The following is a 9,035-nucleotide window of genomic DNA, read 5'->3' as shown; positions in this document are numbered from 1 at the left end:
CACCATATACACACCTCCCCTGAGGTACACACCATATACACACCTCCCCTGAGGTACACACCATACATACACCTCCTCTGAGGTACACACCATATCCACCTCCCCTAATGTACACACCATATCCACCTCCCCTAATGTACACACCATATACACACCTCCCCTGAGGTACACACCATATACACACCTCCCCTGAGGTACACACAGACCCCCAAAAGCTCCAGGCCTGAGTGGTTATTATTTCCTACTAACCTTTTCTCCCTGTTCTGGTCTGCACCAGGAATGTCAGAAGAAGCTGGAACATAAACTGGGCTTGGATTCCTATCTCCTGAAACCGGTCCAGAGGATTACCAAATACCAGCTCCTGTTGAAGGTATATAATCTTTAAAGATCTAATCTGCATTTGGGGAAACAGCACCACTGACTCACCTCTCTGCCCCTCATCCCCTAAATTCCATCCCTCATCAGCCCAGCTTTATCCTCTCTCCTTCACTTCCTCATGCCTTAAAGCTGAAATCCATACAAGGGGACACAGCACCACTGTTCGCCCCTCTGCCCCTCATCCCCTATAGTCCATACCTCATCAGCCCAGCTCCATCCTCTCTCCTTCACTTCCTCATGCCTTAAAGCTGAAATCCATACAAGGGGACACAGCACCACTGTTCTCCCCTCTGCCCCTCATCCCCTATAGTCCATACCTCATCAGCCCAGCTCCATCCTCTCTCCTTCACTTCCTCATGCCTTAAAGCTGAAATCCATAAAGGGGACACAGCACCACTGTTCTTCTTTTTGTTTTGTTGATGAAAGAAGCATCCAGCATCGTGGTAAAATAAAGTTGCAGTACATATTCCGATGTTCTATCGTGCGTGCAATGATGTCAGATGGCGAAAACTGTGTTGGTTGTTTGTAGTAACTTCTTTGATGTTGTAATATCCCAAAGGGACGTGGTAGTTTCACCAATTAAGGATTCTAGCTTTGTTGTCTCAAACATTAAAATATTTAGGTCCATATTAATATCCTTTGTACTTTGTTCTTTATACACCATTCCATTACAGATCCAAAACGTCAATGTGTGTCTTTGAATTGTAGGAGCTGCTAAAGTACAGTAAGGGCTGTGAGGGGTCAGAGGCCCTGCAGGAGGCGCTCACCTCTATCCTGGGAATCTTGAAGGCTGTCAATGACTCCATGCACCTCATTGCTATCACTGGATACGATGTGAGTTTATCATCGCTCAACTTCACATTGTATGAAATGTACTGCATATTGTATCAAATGTATTGCATATTGTTATGAAATGTACTTCATATTGTATGAAATGTACTGCATATTGTTATGANCATATTGTTATGAAATGTACTTCATATTGTATGAAATGTACTGCATATTGTATCAAATGTATTGCATATTGTTATGAAATGTACTTCATATTGTAGGAAATGTACTGCATATTGTATCAAATGTAGTTCATATTGTATCAAATGTACTGCAAATTGTATGAAATGTACTGCATATTGTTATGAAATGTACTTCATATTGTATGAAACATATTCCTTTCGTGGCGTCAACATCACATTACATCAGAGATGTGAATATTACATGAGTCAGCAGCACCATAGCTTATGATGACACATGAACTTTCTCCTGACCTGTGACCCCTCCTCTGATAGGGTCACCTGGGTGACCTGGGCCGGCTGCTGATGCAGGGGTCATTCAGCGTGTGGACGGAACACAAGAAAGGTCACGCCAAGGTCAAGGACATGGCCCGCTTCAAGCCTATGCAGAGACACCTGTTCCTGCACGAGAAAGCCCTGCTCTTCTGTAAGAGACGCGAGGAGAACGGGGAGGGCTATGAGAAAGCCCCCTCCTACAGCTTCAAACAGTCCCTTAGCGTGAGTCAGTCAGTCTGTCTGTCTGTCTGTGTTGTGTGTCTGTCGGTCTTACCAAGTGTTTGATATTGCAAGTGAGTTAAAATAGATGTTTTAGAAGGTAACATTTTCCAACACGGTATGCCTTCTACCAGATGAGTGCTGTGGGCATCACTGAGAATGCCAAAGGTGACAACAAGAAGTTTGAGGTCTGGTGCAACTCACGAGAGGAGGTGTACATTGTGCAGGTGCGTGACCAGCACTCAAATCCTGCCCATTCGACTGCTATAGATTACATGACAATGTATTTATTTTTTACAATGATACACAAATCACATCTGACTCTGTTTGGAATGTAACACATATATCTGCACTAACCAGTAATGGGTTTCATCGTTGTAATTCAGGCCCCGACGAATGAGGTGAAAACGACGTGGGTGAACGAGATCCGGAAGGTTCTGACAACACAGCTGGAGGCCTACAGAGGTAGACCTGGGGTCATATAGTATTTGTTTTCTTTCTAATACTTAGAGTGTATTATATTCTAATTACATTGAGTATTACATTGTTCAGTGCTCATGATAAGGTGGGACTGTGGTAGATCTCCCTGCATGTCTTCCAGAAGCCAGCCAACAGAGGTCGTCAGACGGACTGTTCCAGTTCCCTCCTACCGCTGGAGAACCTGTCAGCCTCGGGTCAGTCACCTGACACATATTGACCAATCACAGACCCCCTCCCACACTTGTCCCATATCAAATCAAATTTTATTGGTCACATACACATTGTTAGCAGATGTTATTGCAGGTGTAGCAAAATGCTTGTGCTTCTAGCTCCAACAGTGCAGTAATATCTAACAAGTAATATCTAACAAATTACACAACATATACCCAATACTCACAAATCTAAGTATAATAAATATAAGACTATATACATATGGTCGTGCCATGTCAGAGCGGAACTGACTAAGATACAGTAGAATAGTATAGACAAACAGTATATACATATGAGATGAGTAATGCAAGATGTGTAAACATTATTAAAGTGACTAGTGTTGCATTCCATATTGACCTATCACAGACCCTCTCCCACACTTGTGCCATATTGACCTATCACAGACCCTCTCCTACATTTGTCCCATATTGACCTATCAAAATACTTTAAAGTACTACTTAAGTTGTTTATTTGGGGTTTCTGTACTTTACTATTTATATTTTTGACAACTTTTACTTTACTACATTCCTAAAGAAAATGATGTACATTTTACTCCATACATTTTCCCTGACACCAAAAAGTACTTGTTACATTACAGGAAAATGTGGTCTAATTCACATACTTATCAAGAGAACATCCCTGGTCATCCCTACTGTCTCTGATCTGACGGACTCACTAAACACAAATGCTTTGTTTGTAAATTATGTCTGAGTGTTTGAATGTGCCCCTTGCTATCCGTAAATACAAATTGTGCCGCCTGGTTTGCTTAATACAGTGGTGCCCAACCAGGGGTACTAGGTCCCCTGAGGGTACTGGGCCTATCCACAGGGGGTACTAGAACACCTGAGGGTACTGGGACTATCCACAGGGGGTACTAGAACACCTGAGGGTACTGGGACTATCCACAGGGGGTACTAGGTCCCCTGAGGGTACTGGGACTATCCACAGGGGGTACTAGAACACATGAGGGTACTGGGCCTATCCACAGGGGGTACTAGGACCCCTGAGGGTACTGGGACTATCCACAGGGGGTACTAGGACACCTGGGGGTACTGGGCCTATCCACAGGGGGTACTAGGACACCTGGGGGTACTGGGCCTATCCACAGGGGGTACTAGNCACAGGGGGTACTAGGACACCTGGGGGTACTGGGCCTATCCACAGGGGGTACTAGGACACCTGGGGGTACTGGGCCTATCCACAGGGGGTACTAGAGAAGAATCATGAGACCAATGGCCTACTGGTAAAATGCACATGAGGGGGTACTTCAGGGGTCCTCCAGGCAGAGCAACATTCAGTTGGTGGTACAGTAACTGACAAAGGTTGGGAACCACTGGCTTAATAATTTAAAGAATGTGAAATTATTTATACTTTTACTTTTGATACTTAAGTATATTTTAGCAATTACATTTACTTTTGATTAGTAAGTATATTTAAATCCAAATACTTTGACTTTTACTCAAGTAGTATTTTACTGGGTGACTTTCACTTTTACTTGAGTAATTTTCTATTAAGGCATCTTTACTTTTAGTCAAGTATGACACTTGGGTCGGGGAGGTACTTAGATCCAGACTCATTGTGGAGAAGATACTAACGTCCGTGGGCATGACGTAGCTTTTGGCCGGTGCAAGGAGTCTGGGTAGCCAAGCAACTTGTCTTCGCCTCTCTTGCACCAATGAGAAGGATTTATTTTCCAGTCTAGTATGTCTAGTATAAATCACATGGTTCTGTGTTTTGTGGGTACAGAATTGATCATGGTTATAACCTGAACACAACATGTTGCGTACCCTCAGTGGGTTGCAGTGTGTTTCTGACTGACCCGTTTCATCCTCCTGTTTCCCCAGTTCATTTAGAAGAGAGGAGAGGAGCATGAAGGTGAAGAAGGGAGAACCCAGCAACCCTGACGCTAACTCCTCCCCAAAAACCAAAGGTGAACAGAAAGGGGGGGTAGGAGGGTCTGCTGTATAACGCAAACCCAGCTCAGACCACCACCTTTCAACTGGGTCTAATGCTAAATTCAGCACTATTCTTTACTCTCACCTGTGTCTAATACTTATCACTTTCCTAAAGCTTTCCTTGTTCATCTAAACAACACTAGCTTCTGACTTTTACACTTTACTAAACTTTGCTTCTCCCTCTTTGATGAGATGACTAATCTTTCTCTTCACTTTCCTCTCTTACACCTTTTTCCCTATGTGGTCTCTTCTTTCTATTTCGGATGTCTTTCTCTCATTACTGCACTTTCTATCTTTCGCTCCCTTTCTTCTATTGTGTCTCACATACCTCTCCCTGTCACTCTCCTGTTTCTCATCCAACTCGCCTCTCCCTCCTTCCCTCTCTACCCTGCTCCTCTCCTTCTCCTGGCCCAGACGAGGCAGTGACCAGTCCTACCTTAGACAGAGCAGCAGTAGCTAAAAAGCGTTTTACCTTGCAGGGCTTCAGCAACTTCAGCAAAGGTAATAGCACTATCTCGCCACCAGGGGCTGCCATAGTACCTTACGTTACTACATCATGACAGGACTTTACAAGGCTAATGTCAGCACTGTAGCCTACAACATGAAAAAAATGGCATGCTTCCTTCCACAGACCTCTCACCTCCTGACAATAAAAGCTTAACTTTACCCAGGATGCCTCTCTCTCTGCCAGGTACAGATTAGTGTCTAGAGAGGTAACTTCGTCCCATAGCTTTAGCCGACCAATTAGAGCTGTACTGTAGCTGATAGTGAATAGACCGCTTCAGACCCTGTATCTCTGTTTTTCAACCCTGTGGTGTGTGCTACTACTGACAGAGTAGACATACTTCCTGTAACTTCCACTTTAAAGATGTGCTACTACTGATTTCTACTTCCTGATAGTGTCTAGCTGCTCCTCTTCACTCTCTCCTCTTGTATTCGGCTAGGTTCTGCCACAAGCCCTGACCATAAAACCAAACGTCATGAGATAAAGAGTGATCCCACTCCGTTCGGCTTCAAAGGTACACCATCCCATAATAACTCTGTTCACTGACTCTGTGGTCGACCACGGTCACTGTATTTGATCCTTTCGACCGTGGTTGGTCAGGGTGATTGTTTTACACACAGCAGTTTCTCCCCTCAGACAAAGAGAACATGGTTCATCAGGGAATCTATGAAACATTGTGTTGACTGACAGGCAACAGTGGTCGTAGTTACCACGCTCGGTCATTTACTGTGGTTGAGCACGTTCGCTGCGGTCTATCCCTTTGACTGTGTTTCATTGCGGTCGTGTGTATCTATCTCTCTCAGACCCAGGACCTCACGCTCACCTCCACCTGGGCAGAGTCAGGTGGCTCAGCACCTCGAGTCTCTTACAGACCAAGAGGAGAGGTAACCGTACAGCACTCGACTGGACTGGTTTAGACTATTGAAATGTGGAATGATCACAAAATGGCTGCCGAATTTCCTTGAGAGGTTTGCCCCACATCTTTCTCACTCCCTACACACTGTGTTCCCAGGCCTGAGTGTGTGTATGCACATGCAATACATTTATCAAGAAACGGGCACGTTCCTGGTTGCTTAGTGGTGTTGCGGTTCTGAATGGTCCAGCACGATTACTGTAGGCTCACTGATGGCTTTGTGGTTGAGTTCCACTGGACTTGGTCCTGTTCTCTCTGATTGTGGTCCACCCCGTCACTGACCGTATCTGGTCTAGCAGAAGTTGCTGCAGTGCCTGCTCTCACTCTCTGTGTGTGTTGTGTGTGTGTGTGTGTGTGTGTGTCGTGTGTGTGTGGTGTGTGTGTGTTGTGTGTGTGTGTGTGTTGTGTGTGTGTGTGTGTGTGTGTGTGTGGTGTGTGTGTGTGTGTGTGTGTGTGTGTGTGTGTGTGTGTGTGTGTGTGTGGTGTGTGTGTGTTGTGTGTGGTGTGTGTGTGTGTGTGTGTGTGTGTGTGTGGTGTGGTCCACACCATACTCTTATGTCCCCTCTCTCCCTTCCTCTCTAGGATGGGACCAAGGGCTCTCTCTCATTGGAACGCCAACGAGGAGAATGATGGGTACTCTAGCACTGAAGAGCCCCTAACCTCAGACCTCTTGAGGACGAGGGGGGAAAGAAACTGGAGTGTGTATCTGTGTGATGATTGTCATCCACTCCAAGCTGTTTTGTAAGCGCCACGTACAAAACCGTTTTAAAAGAATAGTTTTACAATCGACATACAATGTAACACCCTATCTTGACTGGGTTGTGCAGTGTGCAGGAAGTTACACAGTGGTGTCTGACTATGAGAAGTGCAGCGCCCAGGATCTGTCAGTCAAGAGTGGTGAAACGGTTTCAGCTGATCAAGGAGGGAGAAGATGGACCAGTTGGTGAGAATATTACCTCGGACACTGGGTTTCACACAATCACACAATCACAATGAGTCCTATTCAAAAAGGGTAATATTCATTAGGACACATCATAGTAAAAGGTAGCTAGTGAACATGATGATGGGCGTACGGGGTTGTGTGTGTTTTCTGGCAGCATTTGGTGTTGTGATAGAATCTGAAGACTAAGCAGGAGGGCGGGTGGCTGCTGCCAACCTTTACACCCTGATTGGAGAGTCCACGTCTGTGCCAGTTCTCTCACCAGCTCAGGTACAACTCTCCATCTAGGTAACAATTATGTGTGTGTGTTGTATCGCTATCTCTCCTAAACCATCTCCTCTAACCTTCTGTGTGTGTGTCTGTGTCTTGTGTTGGTCTGTTGTCTGTGTCTGTGTGTGTGTGTGTGTGTGTGGCGACGTGGTTGTGGAGTTGTGCCCATTTACATATATTAAGCCTAATAAGGTCACACCTTCATGATTCATGTGTGTGTGTGTGGTGGTACATATATATATATATACACACATATATGTGTGTGTGTGTATGCATATATATATATATTGCAGAGGGCAGTGGCTCAGGGAACCTCAGCACTTCATCCAGCTGCTGTGAGACCAACACCAGCTCCTCTGACATCAAGCCCTGAACCCTCCAACCTTCCCAGGCCACATCAGGCCGCCCCTGGTCTCCGGAGCCGAACGCTACAGCACCAGCTGGTGGCTCCCCCAACAAAGCAGTACTTTCTCCCCCACCCAAAACCCAACTTTCCCAACTCTCCTTACCCAGAGGCAAGCCCCTGGATTAGGATACTGGTCAGCCACTTCAAGAAAATGCCAACTAATGCCAGTGTTCCAGTGACCAGTCTATAGATAGTAGTGTCATTGATTAGAGAATGGATCTGGTGCCCTGGTGTAATTGTAGAGACACAGTGCAGTGTTTGTATTAAGAAGCTACATTCATCCATCTATCCATCCATCCACAGGATGAGCAAGTGGAGTATGAGGTCTAGGATTGGTGAAGGGTGAACTGTTCCTAGATCTGATCGTCAGCTATGCAAGCAGACCTGGGGCAGGCTAATATCAATGGCACTACGGCAGACAAAATGCCATGGACAAGATGGAACCTGACATAACCAATAGAATTTGAATAACATTCTAGAATGAATTAGAATTCTAATTCTTTGAATCTGATCAGGTGTCAGTGATGACATGGATCGTGTTGACCCGGTCTTGTTGTACTGTAGGCCTGTGTCACTGTTACAATTCTGTTGGTCCACATCATGGTACCTTTGATTGTCTAGAATTAGACAAGACTCTTTGTATTTTTCAAATAGAAAGTTATTGTAAATAAAAAGATTATGAATGCAAGTATACCTTGTTTAGCGTTTCAGATTGTTGCTCTGAGTGTTGCCAGTCACCTCAAACATGTGACCATGGAAGTAATCAGTATGACCTATGGTAGTAGGCCTATGACTATCTTATTGCCTGTTGGACAGTGAGGAGACACTGTGCATTTGAAAGCTGAGGGATGTGAATGACTAGTTATGTACTTTGATAAAGATGTTATTCTACATATTTCTATCTCTGTAATGTAATCTCTCTCTACTCTTTCTCCCTTGCTTGGCCTTCTTCCCTCTTGTCTTCTTAATTAGCTTACCCTGTCCTGCAACAGTTTTGTATGACTCAGAGTACAGGAGGCTGCTGAGGGGAGGACTACTCATAAAAAGGCCTGGAATGTAGTGAATGGAATAGTATCAAATGCATGGAAACCATTTATTCCGTTCCAGCCATTACTATGAGCCCTGTCCTCCCCAATTAAGGTGCCTCCAACCTCCTGTGATTCAGTCACAGTATTCACTGTTGGTTGTCCTCGTCAAATAACTTTGAGATCCCTTTTTCATCCACTCCACCGGCTGTCCAGTCACACATGTATTAAACATGACTTCGGATGTATGCTAGTCATTTTACGGGCATTTCTCCATGTGTACTGTGAACTTTCCTCCTTTTGTTAATAACTCAGAATCCAGTGTATAGTCTTAAATTATTTATTGCTTTACAATCATTTATAAAGATAGTTTATTACCTCACTCTTTTCTTTCAGAAAGTCTCTGTCAGCATTGTCTGTTTTTTTATATTAAAAAGGACTTTGTGTC

The 9,035-nt window shown here is 44.6% G+C and overlaps 1 long non-coding RNA gene and 1 pseudogene across 1 annotated transcript; both read left to right on the top strand.

Moving 5' to 3' along the window:
* LOC111971775 (guanine nucleotide exchange factor DBS-like) overlaps positions 1–6,254 on the top strand; it is a 63,455-nt pseudogene extending 57,201 nt beyond the window's left edge.
* Positions 6,255–7,059: 805 nt separating this feature from the next.
* LOC111979723 (uncharacterized) lies at positions 7,060–9,035 on the top strand. The gene is made up of 2 exons (XR_002879354.2): positions 7,060–7,156; positions 7,450–9,035. It is a non-coding gene; the product is annotated as an uncharacterized lncRNA (long non-coding RNA).

Source organism: Salvelinus sp. IW2-2015, linkage group LG2, assembly GCF_002910315.2.
Source record: "Salvelinus sp. IW2-2015 linkage group LG2, ASM291031v2, whole genome shotgun sequence".
Classification (NCBI taxonomy): domain Eukaryota; kingdom Metazoa; phylum Chordata; class Actinopteri; order Salmoniformes; family Salmonidae; genus Salvelinus; species Salvelinus sp. IW2-2015.
This window is presented reverse-complemented; position numbering and strand designations above follow the sequence as displayed.